We start from the raw sequence: 20,764 nt of genomic DNA, 5'->3' as shown, positions 1-20,764 counted from the left end.
CTATTTTATATTATATATGTATTTATTTTATTTAATTATTTTGGGGAAAAGAGAAGTGAGTCGAAAAGGAAGGAAGATGGGTTGGGTTGAACTAGCCCAATGAATTATTTTAAGAAAGGGGTTAGACAAAGTTAACCCTATCTGCCTCATTTGCAGTCTGAAGAGTTAGGAAAGAAAGAGAGGAGAAATAGAGAGCTCTGAGGAAGAGTGCTCAGGAGGTGCTAAGGAACAATTTCAAATTGCTTCAAGATTATTTTGTTAAACGCAATTAGGTACAGGGGAAAAGAGATTATTTGTATGTTAAGTTAGATGACGGAATTTGGTAAAGGAAGAATCCCGTAGAATTATGAGTAATTTTATAATTATTTCTGTTTGAGGAATTGATGATCCCATTAAATTTTGCATGTATTGAGGATTAGGAATATGCAAACAATTTGTAAAAATGATAATCTGGGAGAGAGAACAAAATTGTAGAAAAGTGCATGTGAGTTATGTTTTGGAAAAATTGGGAGTTTTACTATTTGAGTTAAGATTCTATAAAATTGATGATTCAATAAGATTTTATATTGATTTATAAATGTGGTTATTATATTATTTGATAAAATTGATGATCTAGATGATAATTGGATTCATTGGGATGTGTTATGTAAGTTATGGTTCTTGTAAATTGATGAGCACCCTTAATTATATGAATTGATGAGTAATTGGGAGATTTTATTTAATGATGTACCTTAGTATTTTTGTAGTATCTTTCTGTGTGATTAACCAAATTAATTTTCATTTTTTGGGTTATAAATTAGACACTTGGGGCTATAATTTAGACTCTAGAATCGTGTAAAAATGTTAAGAATTGATTGAGTTATGCGAGTTATAAGTGTAGTCTCCATTCTAGTGTGTGAAAGATTAAGTTTCATGTTTTCAGCCGTACGAGGTGACCTTAACAACATTTTTAGGCTTTTTATCTTCAAAAAGTTTTAGCTTTTGGTGTTAGAGTTTTAATGACTTTAGAATCACTCAAAAAGGATGTCTAGAACTCTAGATATGGCTGTTTTAGTGAACAGGAGTCAAGCTGTTAGTGTGTATTATATCTGTTGCGGTTTTTGACATTTTTAGCTAAGTAGATGATTTTTTTAAGAATTTAATGTCTTCACAAGAGTTGTATATTACCCTATTATGTTTCTTTTGAGATAGGTTTGAGATTTTTTGGATGAGTATAGCTTTCTGTGTGTTGTTTTCTTTGACAGTTGTCAAAGGGAGACATGTGCTGTTTGATGTTCTAAGGTGTTATCATGTGAATTGAAAAGTTGTTTAAAGTAGTATGATACTATGTTGTAGAGTTAGTTCATATATGTATAATGATGAGATGTGGATTCATGGTGAATTATTTGAGGGGTATGTGAACCATTGTTTTGTGTGGACTTATCTATATTGTGTACGTGATGTGGATTTGAGTTATGGACTGTGGTATGATGTCTTGGCACAAATGTATACATACTGTATCTACCGTTTTAGTATTGAATTGATAGCATGATGTAGCGAATTGTATGTTATGGCCTAGTTGTTCAATTAATTATGATGTGAGTATGTTGGCATAAAATGAGATGTTGTGTTGAATGTGAATGTTATATTGTTAAGTCAGAAGAAACAATTTCCAGCAAGGTTTTGAGTGAGACTAATATAATACATGTTATTATTTCTAACAAGTGTGTTAGTGTTTCAGAAAAACATAAGTACAGGTAAGTTGAAGAATAGAACATGAGCCACTTCATACACTGGAACCAAAACAAAAGAAGGCATCAGACAGAAAGGCCAAAATAAGTATCAAACAAGGATAAATCAAGAACAAGACAAAAGTGGTTAAGCACCGGATGAAATCCGATACAGGCCATAGACGTAGACGAAAGCTTCAAGCATCAGATGGAAAAATCAAATGAAGCCAAGCCTAGCACAAGAAGAAAATTGATCAAACATCAAGACTAAGCATGATCCAAATCAGACGAAAGTACAGACATCAGATGAAGCCTAATGGTCTAGCACAAGAAGGAGAATGATCAAGCTTCAGACGATGTATTCCAAGTCAGACAAAAAGTCAACACATACAAGACAAATCATACTACCAATCGTAGGTCAACCAAGTATCAGACGATGGAAAATACAAGATGAAGAAACGCTCCAAACAGAATTAAAGTCTTCCATCTTCACGACTGATCAAACGAAAGGAAAAGTCAAAGTCTATCTCTTAGACGAAGACTCAAATTCTAGATGCAGACGAAGAATATTGAAAAGCGTCTGAAGTCCACTATTCACAACATGAGATATCATATATCGGCTACACTCATAAGAAGAGCACACGAAGTCTTCAATATTATGAAAAGAAAGAAGAAAAATAAGCAAAGCACGAAGATCAGACAAAACAAAATCAAATGATAGGTGGAATATGAAATGTGCACCAGACGATAATGAATCAAATATTAGACGAAGGTGTGTCAAAGACAACCTAGAGCGCAACATAAGAACTTAGGCGAAGATTGGTCAAAGATCTAAAGAAAGTAAATCAAATATCAGACAAAGGATAACACAGACTAAAAAACATTCCAGACGGAAACAAAGTCTGTCCATCTACAATGTTGACTAGACCAAAGAAAGTCAAAGCATTAATGACTAATGCTCATACGAAAATCAAATCTTGAGACGCAAATGGACCACCAAATGCAGACGAAAATTTCCATGCAAGTATTTGAAGAATCAAGTCTCAAGGGACAACTCAGGCATCGTCTACGACCATACAAAATCTCTCAATATGATCGCGCAAAGGAAAGAAGAAAAGAAAGAGAAGAAAAGAAAGCGAAAAAGTGAAAGCATGCATGTGTCAGAAAAAGTACATCACTTTTTCAGATAAGGACAACGATCTACAGCTACGATGAAAAGGACAAAAAGTTCCTAGGTCTTAGTTAAAGTCAGGCACAGTAGCTAACAAACGTAGAAGACTTCACGTAATGTCTATAAACAGGAAGCAACATTTAATGCAAGATCTTATGCATTAAATGAGAATATCGAACTAGTCATGAACGACTACATCTGTTTCAACGGACACTTGTAATGAGAAAATTTTACAAGACTATATATATGTCATAACTTTAAACCTGTAAAGGTTGGAATTGAAAAAGAATGATATCAAGCCCAGGAAGCAACGAAACTAGAGACAGAGCTTATAGAGTCAAATGTACCATAGTGTATTTATCTCTGTAGACTAAAGTGTTCTAAGTGTAACTTAGGAATATGTACCTTAGTGAGTGTAGAAAATATTTGTATACTCTTTGTGAGAGTAAACCAAACACTCAAACCAAATCATCTATCTATCATTTGTAAAGCCTGAAGAGGCTAGGGAAAGAATACTTGTAAAGCCTGGAGAGACTTGTCAAAGAATACACACTGCCAGCCAGAAGTGGCTGAACAAAGAATACTAGCGCTAATGAGTGAAGTTAGCGGGTCAGGAGTGGTCGACAATCCTCATTGAGAGCCTGAAGAGACTGAACAAAGAATACTAGTACTAATAGCCAACCAGGAGTGGTTGATAATACTTGGGACCAGGAGTGGTCGAGAATACTCATTGAGAGCCTGAAGAGGCTGAACAAAGAATACTAGAGCTAGTGAGTGAAGCTAGCCAACCAGGAGTGGTTGAGAATACTTGAGACCAGGAGTGGTCGAGAATACTCACTGAGAGCCTAAAAAGGTTGAACAAAGAATACTAGTGCAATTAGCCAACCAGGAGTGGTTGAAAATAATCAGGACCAGGAGTGGTCGAGAATACTCACTGCGAGCCTGAAGAGGCTGAACAAAGAATACTAGAGCTAGTGAGTGAAGCTAGCCAACCAGGAGTGGTTGAGAATACTTGGGACCAGGAGTGGTCGAGAATAATCACTGCGAGCCTGAAGAGGCTGATTAAAGAATACTAGCACTGAAGAGTGAAGTTAGTGTGACACCCTTACTACCCCAACACATATATAAATAAATCTTGTAAATAAACTAAAGAATAAAATATTCAACGTTGGTAAAAGGGTTCACATAATACCTTCATAAATAACCAAAATAATTCTCTGCCCCGATGTCACAATATCAGAGCACACCCATAACTCAACGGTTGACATTCTAGATGCCACTCAAAGCCAGATCTTCCTCACCTAAAACTTCCACAAATTGTACAGTGAGAAAAGAAAACATTTATATATAAAGCACACAAGGAAATCCACAACATCATCTCATCATAACTTGAAATGTTATTTACAAGCATTTCTATAGATATATCATCATTCTATCAATCATTCCTCATCTTCACATCATAATTCATAATCAAACAAATCCATTACAATCCACACAAATCTTACAATTAACACTATGCCAAGGCCACGCCACATCTGACACAAGTGATACGGGTTAATTGTCTCACTCATCCCACACCATGCCAGGGGCACGCTCGTCCTTGTAGCATCACTTACTCAAGGTTCGTCTCATCCTTGGTCATTAGTGTGAGGAACCACAATCACATTACAATCCACACAAGTCTTGCAATTAACCCTATGCCAAGGCTGCCATATGTGACATAAGTGATGCGTGTTAATTGCCTCACTCATCCCACACCATGCCAGGGACGCGCTCTTCCTTGTAGCATCACTTATTCAAGGTTCGTCTCATCCCTGGTCATTAGTGTGAGGAACCACAATCACAATCATAATCATATCCGTACAACATCTCATCTCATAGTTCAATTCCATATCACATACACAATTCCATATCACATACACAACAGATAAGTCCAACAAAATAAGGGTTTACACACCCCTCAAGCAATTCACATCTAGATCATCAATTCTTATCAAGTAATATAAGAATAGCATTCATAAATTAATATAATACTCAACAGAATTACCAATTTAATATAATCTTAACATAAATGGTAAAACCCCTAATTATTTCAAAACCTAACTCACAGATACTTTTCTACAATTTTGTTCTCTCTCCCAGATCATCATTCTTATAAATTAAATATATATTTCTAATCCTCAATACATGTAAAATCTAATGGGATCAACAATTCCTCAAACAGAAATAATTATAAAATTACTCATAATCTTAAGGGACTCTTCCTCTACCCAATTCCCTCATGCAACTCTACATACAAATAATCCCCTTTTCCCCCGTACCTGGATAAACAGTAGTTGAAACTAAAACAAAGATCTCCTTGGTCTCCTCCTCTGAGTGCCCTCCGGTCTTCAGAGAGTGTAGAAGGAAAAGAAGAGAGCAAAGAAGAAAAGAAGAGAAAAGTGAAAAGTGTGCTTTTTAGGAGTGCCAAGTGCTCTATTTATAGGCATCAGGTGTCTCTGGAACGGCCCGTTCCAAATCCGGAACGGCCCGTTCTGGACCCTTAAATCATGAGTAAAATTCACATCCAAAACGACCCGTTCTCAAACCAGAACGGCCCGTTCTGGGTTTGCATTAAAAACTCTCAACGGTCATGTTTTAGAACGGCCCGTTGCAACTCTAGAACAGCCCATTCTCAATAAGGTTTAAAGGCCATTTCTGAAATTCGGAACGGCCCGTTCCCAACTAAGAATCATAGGCAAATTTAATAGTTTGGAACGGCCCGTTCTATTTTGGGGAAGGCCTATTCCGAGACACTAAATCACCTTCGTTTTAGTAACTTGGAACAGCTCGTTCCAATTTTGGAACAACCCGTTCTGGGCTACTAAAACACCCCTGTAAATTACTAAATTACCCTCATTGGGCTTTTGGGTCCTCGTACATTTTATGAAAATTGGGCTGTTACAATTCTCCCCTCCTTTAAGAAATTTCGTCCCCGAAATTTTTTGCAATGGATAGACTCATCGCATCTTGCTTTTTAATTCCCATGCAACCTCACTACCTTATAGATGTACAACTCTATGAATTTCACCAAGGAATGTTTATTATCAACAAGGGTAAGACACGTAAACTTGGTGAGTCTATCCACTACAAGCCAAATAGAATCAAATTCTTAAGCATCTTAGGCAAACCTACAACCAAGGTCTATTCACACACTATCTCACTTCCAAACTAGGGCGTCTAAAGGCTATAAAAATCTTAAAGACTTCTAGTGTTCCACCTTAGACTTTTGGCATACTACACACGAGTACACAAATTCCTCTACTCCTTTCTTCATCTTAGGCCACCACGCTTCCGCTACGCCACTCTGATACATCTTAGTAGCTCTTAAATGAATGCTAAGAATACTCTTATGTCCTTTCTCTAAGATCATCTTCCTTAATTCGAGATTACTAGGCACATATATTCTATCCTCGAACCCCTAAAACACCATTAACCTCCACTTGTAAGGGCTATCCATACCCCTACCCATTCTCTCCACTTGGTTCACTAAGAAAAGATCTAACTCCTAGGCTTCTCTAATCTCATCCATTAATTCACTAGTTGCTTTTGACATACCCAATCCAATGCTCTTAAGGGTGAGCTTATACATCACGATTATGTTTTTAACCTCCTCAATTAAATCCAACACATACATCATCAAAAATGATAGATGAATGATCATCCTACTCAAGGCATCTGTCACAATATTAGCTTTATTTCTATGACCCTCTCCAAAGATCAAACACCTAGGCATAAGTTTACTAGGTTCTCATACTCGGTATCTAAATCTCACCACTCTCCTACATCCAAGGCAAACTCTCATCCACTATCTTGTCCTATAGCCTCATGTTTTACCACCAAAATGAGTCATCTAAATGTGCTTCTCCAATTTCTTTCAACCATCCATTCGTTACTCGAGTCATACTTAGTTTCACACTACTAGGAGTAACTTCACAATTCAAACTTAAATCCATAGACCGAGCCAAAAGGTCTATCTCTCAAATCTTAAGTGAAGATGAATGTAAATGTTTCCTACTCAAAGCATCGACTACTACATTGACTTTACCCAGATAACAACTAAGATTAAAATCCTAGTCCTTAAGAAATTCCAACTATCTCTCTTGTCTTATATTCAACTCTCTCGGGTCAAATAGATATTTAAGGCTCTAATGATCACTAAATACCTCAAGCTTATAATCATATAGGTAGTGTCTCCAAATCTTAGTGTAAATATCACAACTGCTCACTCAATGTCATGGTAAGGTAATTCCTCTCATGAATTTTCAATTGCCTAGACACATAAGCTACCACCCTTCCTTCTTGCATCCATACTCCAACCAACCCATCTTAGAAGCATCACTATATACCACATAAGACTTACTAAAATCCGGTAACACTATGCGATCTTTCCTTTAGAGTTTGGAAACTATCTCACACTATCCCACACAAAGACAACAATTTTCTTAGTCAATCTAGTCAAAGGTAATAGTATCCTAGAAATTTTCTCAATAACTCTCTTATAATAATAAACTAATATAAGAAAACTCATATCCTCACTAATTGAATTTTGGTATCTCCCACTTAAGCACAACTTCTACCTTAGGTAGATCTACGTTATATCTTTACTAGAAATTACAGGGCCTAGAACATTCACCTCATACAATCAAAAATCAAACTTAGATAACTAGCATAAAACTGTCTGGTATATATCTTCATCCTCAACTCTAATTTGATGATACCACATCCTAAGGTCAATCTTACTAAACACACAAACACCCACTAATTGTTATATAAGGTCATCTATCCTCATATCAACATACATGCATATCAAATCATATTAGAACACCTACTTCAAACATTCATATATACCATCCCTAAGCATGTACGAATCAATAATCATTTACTCCATACAACATGTACATGAACCAACCTTACCACATAACATCATACCATCTTAAACAACGTCTCAATGACAACACCTTAGAACATCATATCCAAATCAGTTTTTATCCTTGCTACGCCTAACAACTCAAAAACATCATAACAACATACACCTCCCTTCAACAACTGTCGAAGCAAATGACACATAGAGAGTCATACTCATCCAAATGATCTCAAACCTATCTCAAAAGAAAGCTAAGAGAATAAGCTATAACTCTTATGAAAACATAAAATTCTAAAACGATTATCTTCTTAGCTAAAAATTCAAAAATCACGACAAATATATTCAGCACTTATAGCTAGACCTTTGATCATCCAAGCAGCTATAACTGGAGTTCTAGACCTTCATTTTTCTTGATTCTAGTTCCATTGAAAAGATAACATCTAAGGATTCAACTTTCCTGATGATGTCAAGACGGTACTCATACTGGCACAACAAAACTTCAGCGAAAACATCCCCTAAACTAGACAACAATATTATATCAACCTCTAAAACCACGAAAATACCTCAATCCTTCCAACTCACTTCTTTCCACCTCAACTAATATCAAAGCTTCCCACTACAATCCTAAACCAAAATAACTCACATACTCAACACTAAAGACTTAGAAAATAAAACTCACATGTTACCTAAACCACGAAAGGTTAACATGCAAGCACCAACGCTATAGGAATTCACCAACATTTTAATCTCTCATCAAGAATACAAAAACTCCAGTTCTCAACATACAATCTCCTTGGATTCAATCACTACAACTATAGATTTCAGAAACTCCAACAACCCTAAACACTCAATACACTTGACAATTCAATGTCTCACCCACTCTCAAAGTTCCAATAGTTTCTAGTTTATTAGGACGATACTTCGTCCACTACTACTTGCACCTATGCTCGCAACACGAGCGATACCACCCAACCACTACTTCTTACGTAAGCAAGAAGTATCAAAATAAATAAGTAATCATGAGAATGAAGAAAAACAATCATAAATAGCATCAACCAAGCCATATCATGTCTATCAGCCAAATTATGGGAAAATAATGAACATAATTAAATAAACCAAAAACATAATCAATCATCACACTAGCATAACAATAAGTTCCACAATCAATTCATTCCATCTTTCATCTACCAAACAAGCATAATAGACTCATAAGTAACGGCCGATGGGATCGACCTGCTCTGATACCACTAAATGTGACACCCTTACTACCCCAACACATATATAAATAAATCTTGTAAATAAACTAAAGAATAAAATATTCAATGTTGGTAAAAGGGTTCACATAAAACCTTCATAAATAACCAAAAATAATTAAAAATGAAATTTAGAAAGTAAAACTTGAGAGTTTACAAATTTCTTTCAAAAGAGAAGGTATAACTCTAAATACATATAAAAATTTATCCTAGAATTCTCTGCCCCGGTGTCATAATATCAGAGCACACCCACAACTCAACGGTTGACATCCTAGATGCCACTCAAAGCCAGATCTTCCTCACCTAAAACTTCCACAAATTGTACGGTGAGAAAAGAAAACATTTATATATAAAGCACACAAGGAAATCCACAAAATCATCTCATCATAACTTGAAATGTTATTTACAAGCATTTCTACAGATATATCACTATTCTATCAATCATTCCTCATCTTCACATCACAATTCATAATCAGACAAATCCATTACAATCCACACAAATCTTACAATTAACATTATGCCAAGGCCACGCCACATCTGACATAAGTGATACGGGTTAATTTCCTCACTCATCCCACACCATGCCAGGGGCACGCTCTTCCTTGTAGCATCACTTGCTCAAGGTTCGTCTCATCCCTCGTCATTAGTGTGAGGAACCACAATCACATTACAATCCACATAAGTCTTGCAATTAACCCTATGCCAGGGTTGCCATATGTGACATAAGTGATGCGTGTTAATTGCCTCACTCATCCCACACCATGCCAGGGGCACGCTCGTCCTTGTAGCATCACTTATTTAAGGTTCGTCTCATTCCTGATCATTAGTGTGAGGAACCACAATCACAATCATAATCATATCCATACAACATCTCATCTCATAGTTCAATTCCATATCACATACACAATTTCATATCACATACACAATTCCATATCACATACACAACAGATAAGTCCAACAAAATAAGGGTTTACACACCCCTCATGCAATTCACATCTAGATCATCAATTCTTATCAAGTAATATAAGAATAACATTCATAAATTAATATAATACTCAACAGAATTACCAATTTAATATAATCTTAACATAAATGGAAAAACCCCTAATTATTCCTAAACCTAACTCACAGACACTTTTCTACAATTTCGTTCTCTCTCCCAGATCATCATTCTTATAAATTAAATATATATTTCTAATCCTCAATACATGTAAAATCTAATGGGATCAACAATTCCTCAAATAGAAATAATTATAAAATTACTCATAATCTTAAGGGACTCTTCCTCTACCCAATTCCCTCTTGTAACTCTACATACAAATAATCCCCTTTTCCCCCGTACCTGGATAAACAGTAGTTGAAACTAAAACAGAGATCTCCTTGGTCTCCTCCTCTGAGTGCCCCCCGGTCTTCAGAGAGTGTAGAAGGAAAAGAAAAGAGCAAAGAAGAAAAGAAGAGAAAAGTGAAAAGTGTGCTTTTTGGGAGTGCCAAGTGCTCTATTTATAGGCATCAGGTGTTTCCGAAACGGCCTATTCCAAATCTGGATCGGCCCGTTCTGGACCCTTAAATCATGAGTAAAATTCACATCTAGAACGACCCGTTCTCAATCCAGAACGGCCCGTTCTGGGTTTGCATTAAAAACTCTCAACGATCATATTTTAGAACGGGCCATTCTAACTCTGGAACGGCCCGTTCTCATTAAGGTTTAAAGGTCATTTCTAAAATCCGGAACGGCCCGTTCCCAACTAAGAATCATAGGCAAATTTAATAGTTTGGAACGGCCCGTTCCACTTTGGGAAAGGCTTGTTCCGAGCCACTAAATCCCCTTCGTTTTAGTAACTTGGAACGGCCCGTTCTGGGCTACTAAAACACCCCTGTAAATTACTAAATTACCCTCATTGGGCTTTTGGGCCCTCGTACATTTTATGAAAATTGGGCTGTTACAGTTAGCGGGCCAGAAGTGGTCGATAATACTTGGCAAACCAGAAGTGGTAATAATACTTGTACTTCATTGAAAATCTAGTGGAACCCTTTAATTGAAAGAGACTGGACGAGCTCAGTTTGAGCGAACCAGTATAAAAATCTTTGCACTACTTTTCTATGTTTCAGATGCAGTTTCGTTTAGTTTATTTATCATACTAAAAACTTCGTCCAATGCTTATTGTTCATTACAACTATCTTCAGATGAAAACCATACTTGTTTAATTTATTATCTTAAAGAGAAATTTTCGTTTAAGAAGTATTTTCCCTGTGCAGACGATAAACTCTCAAATGCACTTTCATTTAGTTGATATATCATACTGAGGATTTCATCTATTGCTCATTTTGTACTAAAACTATCTTCAGACGAAAAATACACTTATTTAATATCTTAAGAAACAGTTTCATTTTAAGAAGTTTTTTCCTTGTGCAGACGGTAAGTCTTCAAATGCAAAATGTTTTGTTAAACTAACTCTGCACAGTTTTTCTAAGCAATCAAAATAATTTTTACTGGACGAAAAAGAGTTTCTCTGCGAAAATGATTTTAAAATTCCCTTGTTCACACACATACACATACAACCCCCCTTCTATGTGTTTTTCATCTAACCTCATATATGATTGTGGTTCCTCACACTTATATTGACATGGCACGACCTTGGGCAAGAGATGCTACAGGGGTGGCGTGAGCATGGCATAATGTGGGACGTGTGAGTGAATTAACACATATGTTGGTGCGACCCGACCTTGGGCAAGAGATGCTACAAGGGTGGCGTGAGCATGGAATAGTGTTAATTGTAAAATTTGTGAAGATAGTGAATGAAATGTGATTGTGGTTTCTCACACTTATGTCAGCGTGGCACGACCTTGGGCAAGATATGCTACAAGGGTGGCATGAGCATGGCATAGTGTGGGATGTGTGAGGCAATTAACACGTATGTCGGTGTGGCACGACCTTGGGCAAGAGATGCTACAAGGGTGGCATGAACATGACATAGTGTTAATTGCAATATTTGTGATGATTGTGAACGAAATGTGATTGTGGTTCCTCACACTTATGTCGTCGTGGCACGACCTTGGGCAAGGGATGCTACAGGGGTGGCATGAGCATGACATAGTGTGAGATGTCTGAGACAATTATCACGTATGTCGACGTGACATGACCTTGGGCAAAAGAAGCTATAGGGGTGGTGTGAGCATGACATAGTTTTAATTACAAGATTTGTGTGTGGCAACTAGTAGTTATGTTGGCGTGGCACGACCTTGGGCATGAGATGCTACAAGGGTGGCATGAGCTTAAGATAGTACAAATTATATGATGTGATGGATTGGTGTGATTGAGAATTATGATGTAAAGATGATGCATGATTGATAGAATTATGATATATATAAATGGTTGTAAATATTTCATTATGTAATGAGTTAGAATGAGACTACATTGTGGGGTGTTTGTATGTACTTTACATATAAATGTTTTCTTTTCTCACCGTACAATTTGTTGATGTTTTAGGTGAGGAAGATCCGACTATGAGTGACATCTAGAATGCCAATAGTTGAGTTGTGGGTGTGCTATGATATTGTGACATTAGGGCAGAGTATTTTTAAGACATGGATCTTTTTATGTGTATTTGGAGTTATACTTATTCTTTTGAAAACAATTTTTAAGCTCTTATGTTTTATTTTCCAAGTTTTATTTTCAATTATTTTGGACATTGAAGAACATTTATGAAGGTTTTTATGTGGACTCGTTTACCAATGTTGAAAAATTTATTTCTTTAGTTCATTTACATTATTAAAATATATGTGTTGGGGGTAGTAAGGGTTTCACATTATTTGGTAAAATTAATGTTCTGATAGATAATTGAATTCTTTGGAATGTCTATGTGGTTTAGGGTTTCATGTGGAATTTGGGTATTGTTAATTGATATTTGATTTCATGAAATTAATGACGTATGATGTGATTTTGTTTAAAAATAATTGTTTTTGATCGATTGGATTAGAAAAAGGATGATTGTATGATTGATTGTGAATTTTCGGGTGTACTGTTTGTATTGCATTTTTTGGGAAATGTGTTTGGTTCCCAATGTGAGTTCTAGGTACCAAGCTTTCATTCTTACTGATGAATGTGAAGCCCATACAAAATTACGTCAGGCGTGGGACGTATCACGTCGGGTGTGATAATGTGGTGAGATCTTTGTGGTTCCTTAGCATTGGGTGTGATTTCCTGACGTTGGGCGTGAGAGAGCCCTGGTGCTCTCTAATTTTTCTTAGCGTTGGGAAAAATTATAATTTTGTTATTCATGAAATTGCGTGTATGCTCTCTATTGTGGCTTAAAGCTGGGCACAACTTGGTGAAGCCCGGTGTAGACTATAACTATATATGCTATATGTATTGATGTGTTTGATGATGATTGTGAGTTGTATGATGTGCATAGGTGGCTATTGTATGATTAAGTAAGGATGGTGTGTGTTTGGATGAGTTGGTGTACGAATGTGGTTGGATGTGGGTTATTATTATTAATTGTGCATTGGCATGGAAACAAAGGATGAAAGTATAAGGTGACATGGCATGAGCATTGGTGCATGTTGCATACACATTTACCTTGCCCATAAGTGGTGATTAACAGGGGATGTATCTTTATACACTAGCCATAAGTGATGATTAGTAGTGTAACACCGGTTATAAGTGATGTAAACAATGTGGCCATGCGTGACAGTGCTTGAGGAGATTGATGAAGTATGTCCATTGTGCGACACTTTGAATTGATGCTTCTTAAGAGGTTGCATTGCATATGCATTGATGTGAGCATGAGCATGGTGCATGAGTTGTATTATGATGTGGTTGTGGTTATACTAGTTGATGGATTTATGAATTAATAATATTATCGCGATTGGTCATTATTGTGAATTGAATATGGGCTAATTTTATCTTGAGTGGAATTCTTTCTTGTGTTGCACATGTGAATACTTATTTTTCTCACTCGTATATATATTGTGGTTTTATTTTAGGAATTGACTCAAGTGATGAGGTTGACACTCAAGGTGTTGAGAGTTGAAATAATGGATTTGCTTTGATAATGTGACATCGGGACAATGGGGTTTAGAATTGGAATTTGTATTTCAAATTGATTTATGATTTCCTTCTTGTTTAGACATTGTTCACAACCGTATATTCTATAAATGTTCTCATTTGATTCGATGTTTGTGATACCCTCTACCCTACATTCATAATTACACGATAAATAAGAAAAATTAAAATCTTTCATGAATAAAACTAGAATCTCAAATATCTTACGTAGAGGATTCACATTCATAAACTCATAAACAATATCTCCAATGCAGCAATTACAAAGGAAAGAAATTGAGGTTTTCAAAATAGTTTAATGGAAATAACATCCTAAACTAGTCCTAACTACGCCTCGATGTCAGATATCCTATCAGAGAACGCTCAATTGAAGCCTAAGCTTCATCACCAACATCCTCATGTTGATGGTCATCTACAACATAGTAGAAGACACACATAGAACAAACATGGGAGTGAGAAATATCTCACTTAGGTTAAGGTGTAAAAATAACGGTCAGACAACACACATACAAATCATAACAAAGCACAACACAAAGCACACATTAATCAAGCACAACTCAAGTCATAGATACATTAGTAGCACATACACAAACACTCATTATGCAATGATGCCATTGACTCAAGTCACAAATGCATGCATGTGGCACCAGTCGCATATCACATATCACTGGTGTGATGTCTAAACAACACACCTAAGGTAGTATAGGAGTACATGTAGGGAGCTACCCATACACTCTCAATTATAAGGATGTACTGCTAGGGTCTGGTCGGGATAGTGAAGCAACGCAAGTTACGTCTCGTGCTCACAAACCGGTGGAATTAAGACATCCAAACCGCACTATCCCCTAGGAATCCCCCAAGTTGTTACACAAGGAGGTCCTTCCCTAACGGTGTACTCCACATCGTACCCGTCACATAGATGCACATGATGCATGTCACACACTCACACTTCATTGACTCATCATTTCACTTGTCATAGTTACTCATATATCATGTCTCATTGTCACATATCATCATGTCTCATGTCTCATATTCACTTTTCACACTGTCTCATCATATTCACATAGTCTTATACAAGGGACTTCTCATAGGCATATACATCAAAATAGCACATAAACCATAACAGGAAATTATTCAACTTCATACACATTTAATTCGTAATTCATAACATGTGAAACATAAAGGTCATAAACCCAACTTTATGATTTCACTAACAGACATAGGTATCTCCCACTTAAGCACAACTTCTACCTTAGATAGATCTACATTATACCTTGACTAGAAATTACAAAACCTAGAAAACTCACCTCATACAATAAAAAAATCATACTTAGATAACTTCGCATAAAGCTGTCTTGGATATATCCTCTCACCTTCAACTCCAATATGATGATATCACACCCTAAGGTCAATCTTCCTAAACACACAAACACCCACTAATTGATCCATAAGGTCATCTATCCTCATATCATCATACTGGCATCTCAAATCATGTGGGAATACCCGTTTAAACTTTCAAATATATCCTTCCTGTAACATCCTGAATTTTTCTACTAATACTACGGATAATTATTATTTATTTTTGTATTTTTGAAGATTATTTTCTTATAATTATTTTGATTAATTAAATGGGTTTGATTGAATTTTTAAAGGCTTTTAATAATAATCATTTATGAAAATTATTTTGTATAATATTATTAATTATGATATTTTGTTATAATTATTATTTGAAGAAAATCATGTTTTAAATTGTATTGATATTTTATTTTAATTTGATATATATATATATATATATGTTATTTATTTATTTATTAAGTAGTAATTATGGATTTTCATAGCCCCGGAACGGGCCGTTCCACTTTGGGAACGGGCCGTTCCAACTCGAGCATGCATGGGTAAAATTTCAACCCAGAACGGGCCGTTCCACTTTGGAAACAGGCCGTTCCGGATGTGGTTTTAAATAAAAAATATTTGACTCAGAACGGGCCGTTCTAGTTTTGGAATGGGCCATTCTGGGAGAGGCTTTTGTACATGTTCTATGTGCCTAGAACGAGCCGTTTCGGATTCGGAACGGGTCGTTCTAGCCAAATCCTGATGCCTATAAATGCGTTCCGACACTCTAGAAAAAGGCATTTTTCACTTTTGACCCTTTTTCTTCTATACTTTCTGGAGACCAAGGGGAACTCGGAGGAGGAGATCCTGCTTCAGTTTCAACCCCTGATTATCGAGGTAAGGGGGGAGTGAGAAACCTCGCTCTAGGTGTGGGATTGTATGCTGGGTAGTGGGATTGGCCCCCAATCCTGTGTTTGTTGTATGTCATATTTTTCTTGTATGTTTCAGTTACTTAATTAATATGCGTGTATGAATAGAAACTTTGTTTAGGCTATGATTGTGGAATTTGGTGCTCCTATGGGTTTCTACGGGAAACCCTAAGGGAGTGCATTGGTGCTTGTATGAGTAAATTAATTGTGATAATAATTATATATGTGAATTGTCTTATTTTAAATGTTTATTGCATAAATTGGAACGCTCTATGGGTTCTTGAGAGAACCCTATGAGCAGCAGGAAAAATAGGAATATTTCTGTTTTGCCTTCTGTCTATTCCGTTATATTCCCTATTAAAAGAGATGTGTGAATATGTGTTTAATTTTGAAAATAAACAAGTTTTGATATGAATTAGAGTGCTCTGTGGGTTCTTATGAGAACCCTATGAGAAACAGACATATTTCTAATATTTTTTGTTTTACCTTTTGATTGTTCTGTTGTATTCCTTGTTGTACGAGATGTATGAATATATGTTTACTTTCGCAAATAGATGAGTTCTGATATGAATAAAATTGCTCTGTGAAAATTGTGAATATGATGTGATAATGCGAATGTGATGATGAAATGTAATGAGGAGATGTGATGATGAGATGTGTTGAGACATGATAATGTGATATGGGAATGAGACATGAAAATGTGATATGAGAGAAACATGGAGTCTTGATTGACATGCATCATATGCATAAATGTTTTTTTAAGGGTACGATATGGAATACATAGCCAGAGAAGGTCCCCTAGTGTAAAAGCTTTGGGGATTAGTCCTTAGGGATAACTCGGTTTGGAAGTCCTAGTCTCGCCCATTGTGTGCATGGGATGTATCTTGCGCGGCTTAGCTATCCCGACGAGACTTTGGTATTATATCCTTCTAGTAAGAGTGCGCAGAGGGTGTGACCCGACATGTACTCCTAGACTACTCTTCGTGTATTGCTAGTGGCAATATGCCATGTGATATTTTACTAGCGCCACATACATGATAATATGTAGTCCGTGTCCATGCATGTGCATTCTTATTATTAAATGATGATAAATTACTATCTGTATGACTTGGATGATTGGATAAGCTATTGTTGTTGATTGATCTATGAGGTAACTGTATTGTTTGTGTTTGGCTATCCGGTGTGCATTCCTACACCGTGAGCCAGAGTGAGATGTTTCTCACTCCCTTCTTTTGTGTTGTTTCTCTTGTCTGATATACAGGAGACCATCAACAACATGAGGCTGAGGATGTGGACGATGGAGCTTAGGCTTCTATGTGGGATTTTGCTCTGATAGGACATGTGACATCGGGACATAGATAGAATTAGAATATGATATGTTGTTTATGTTTTATTAATATATATATATATATATATATATATATATTCAATTTTTATTCTTTGTAATTTTATTTGCTATTTGGATTAAGGACATGAATATGAATTCTCTACTCACATGATTATTGGAATTGTCGTTTCAATTTTTAATATTTTTTTTATCCAATAAGATATTTCTTATTATTATTATATATATATGTTGGGGTAGAGGGTGTCACACTTCCCAAGCATATATATGAATCAATCACTATTTTACACCATATAACATGTACATGAATCAATTTTACCACATAGCATTGTACAACCTTAAAAAAACCTTTCACTCGACATGATAACATCTTAGAAAATCATAGCAAAATTAGTTCTTATCATCGCATTGCCTAGTAACTCAAAAACATCATGACATCATACATCTCTCTTCAAAAATTGTCAAAGAAAATAACACACAAAGAGTTGTACTCATCTAAATAATCTCAAACCTATCTCAAAAGAAAACTAAGAGCATAAGCTAACAATCTTATGGGACATTAAATTCTAAAAAGATCATTTTATTAGCTAAAAAATTCAAAAACCGTAACAGGTAGAATTAGCACTGACAGCTTGACCTCTGATCACTAAAGTAGCTATAACTGGAGTTCCAAACCTTCGTTTTACCTGATTCTGGTGCCATTGGAAAGATAACATCAAAGGATACAAATTTCTTGAATACCAAAAAATCTAATTTTGTCAATAAAGCACTAGTACTGGCACAACAAAATTGAAGTGAAAACATCCCCTGCACCAGACAACAAAAGAGTGTATCAATGTTCAAGGTCACGAAAATACCTCAACCCTTCCAAACTCACTCCTTTCCGCCCCAAACTCACATCCAAGCTTCCCACTATACTCATAAACCAAAACAATTTACATATTCAACACAAAAGACTCAGAAACTGAAATAAAACTCACATGCTACCTAAAACATAAAAGGTTAACATGCAAACACCAAAACTCAAGGAAATTACCAACATTTCAGTCTCTCATCAAGAATACCAAAACTCCAATTCTCAACATACAACCTCCTTGGATTCAATCACTACAACTATAGATTTCAGAAACTCCATCAACTATAGACTCTTAATACCTTCAATAGATCAATGTCTCCAGCAAATCCAAGGTTCTAATAGTTTCTAGTTGATTAGCACAATGCTTCGTCCACTACTACTTGCTAATATGCTCGCAACACAAGCGATACCACCTAACCACTACTTCTTACGTAAGAAAGAAGTATCAAAACAATTAATCAATCATGAGAATGAAGAAAAACAATCATAAATAGCATCAGTTAAGTTATATCATGTCTACCAGCCATATTCCGAGAAGAGAAACACCCAATTAAGCACAACAACAACATAAAGAAAACATTATCATCACCACAAAGAAAACCATCATCAAAGTACACAAAAAACAAAACAATGTCAGAGTACACAATAGAATCATGATAAGCACCATAACCCACACGTTTGGTTTGAATCTACCAGGCTCTGATACCACTAAATGTGACACCCAAACCCTAAACCCGAAAATTTCTGATCTTGCGACTTATGGTTTAGACATCCTTTTGAAGATCTCATCAATTAAGGAATTCCCGGACACCAGACTAATCCTTAATTAATGGTTTTGAAAATAGGTTCATGTGTCGCAACCCGAAAATTTCCGATCTTGCAACATATGGTTTAGACATCTTTTTGAAAATCTCATCGATTAAGAAATGCCCGGACGCCAGACTAATCCTTAATCAATGGTTTTGAAAATAAGTTCATGGAGTCGCCACCAATGTTTTACTTAAAACATTGGAAAAAGAAAATATTTTTAAAAGTCCAATAATGGCCTTGATAACAAGAATTGGGTTCGGGGGTCGGTTACGTGTAGGGAAGGTATTAAGCACCCCTACAACGCCCTAAATCGGTACCCTATGATGAAGATAAAATAATAAGAATTAATAATTTAAATATTTAATCCCCTTTATTAATGATTATTTACATGAAAATTAAATTATACGGTGAACCCCTAAGATATCTACATAATTGCGTTTATTATAGTAATAAATAAAATAAAAGAAGAGAAAGATAGAACAAGAGATTAATTGATGAGTAATACCTCGTAACAAGCTTTATTAGATCTTCAACTATGGAGGTTTTAGGTGCTTTGTGGCAACCTTTCACATTACAATGCCTCACAAAATCTCAAGAAATACAAAAGAGAGGGAGAGAGAGAAAAAGAGAGAAATTTCGTACTCTAAGGAGTCTGGACGAAATTTTGGAGTCCGAAGAAATGAGCCCCAGCTGTCTATTTATAGACTTCAGAAGGGGTCCAGAACGGCCCGTTCCAAAATCGGAACGACCCGTTCTGGACATGGCCGTTGTGTGTAAAATTCGTATACTGGAACGACCGTTCTGAAATCGGAATGGCCCGTTCCAGTAGTGAGAATAACACCTAATTTCTTAGACCAGTATGGCCTTGGAACGGCCCGTTCTGGTTTTGGAACGACCCATTCTGGTTTTGGAACGGCCCATTCTGCTTCGTCGGGTGATAAGGATGGTAAACTTGTACCATCTAGGCTTTTGTCTTTGATGTCGATGCATCCTACTACTTCCGTTGGCTTCATGGTAGTATGTTCCTTTATTTGTAGCTTGTTAAAGAGGGAGTATATTCTGAGCTCAGCCTCTCCAGGCTGGACTGATATTTAGGGCTTCAGTCGACCCATTCTAAAGGTAGGTAACCCTCTTTGTTGTTGTAGTGTTTTCGTAGCCTCTCCAGGCTGTAGTATTTTCATAGCCTCTCCAGGCAGTAGTATTTTCGTAGCCTCTCCAGGCTGTAGTATTTTCGTAGCCTCTCCAGGCCGTAGTATTTTCGTAGCCTCTCCAGGTCGTAGTATTTTCATAGCCTCTCCAGCCCGTAGTATTTTCATAGCCTCTCCAGGCCGTCTGCTGGTGCTGATGATGTGATTGCCCCTTGACGAGGATTGTTGGTAAGTGGTGCCCTT

The sequence above is a fragment of the Cajanus cajan genome, chromosome 2 (genome assembly GCF_000230855.2).
Source record: "Cajanus cajan strain Asha chromosome 2, NIPB_CcT2T_4, whole genome shotgun sequence".
In the NCBI taxonomy this organism is placed as follows: Eukaryota; Viridiplantae; Streptophyta; class Magnoliopsida; order Fabales; family Fabaceae; genus Cajanus; species Cajanus cajan.
The sequence above is the reverse complement of the archived record's forward strand: the minus strand, read 5'-3'. Positions refer to the sequence as shown.